The sequence below is a fragment of the Danio rerio genome, chromosome 17 (genome assembly GCF_049306965.1).
Source record: "Danio rerio strain Tuebingen ecotype United States chromosome 17, GRCz12tu, whole genome shotgun sequence".
NCBI lineage: Eukaryota > Metazoa > Chordata > Actinopteri > Cypriniformes > Danionidae > Danio > Danio rerio.
The window spans coordinates 5,497,584-5,497,852 of NC_133192.1; positions in this window are offsets into that span (position 1 = coordinate 5,497,584).

The following is a 269-nucleotide window of genomic DNA, read 5'->3' on the forward strand; positions in this document are numbered from 1 at the left end:
GAGGAATTCATAAACTCAACTGAAACATAATTCCTTGTAATATTTTACCCCCTTCACTGAAAAAAATTATTCAGCGATGACTCCTTGGATTTACTCAATATTTTTACGTAAGGTGGTTGTAAACAATTTATCTGTGTTGAATTTAAACAAACAAATTAAGTTGAACATTAATAAACCTAATTTGTTTGTTTAAATTCAACACAAATAAATTGTTTGCAACAGTTCTGCATGCAACACTTTTTTCAGTGTTGTTGATATCAATGAGCCTG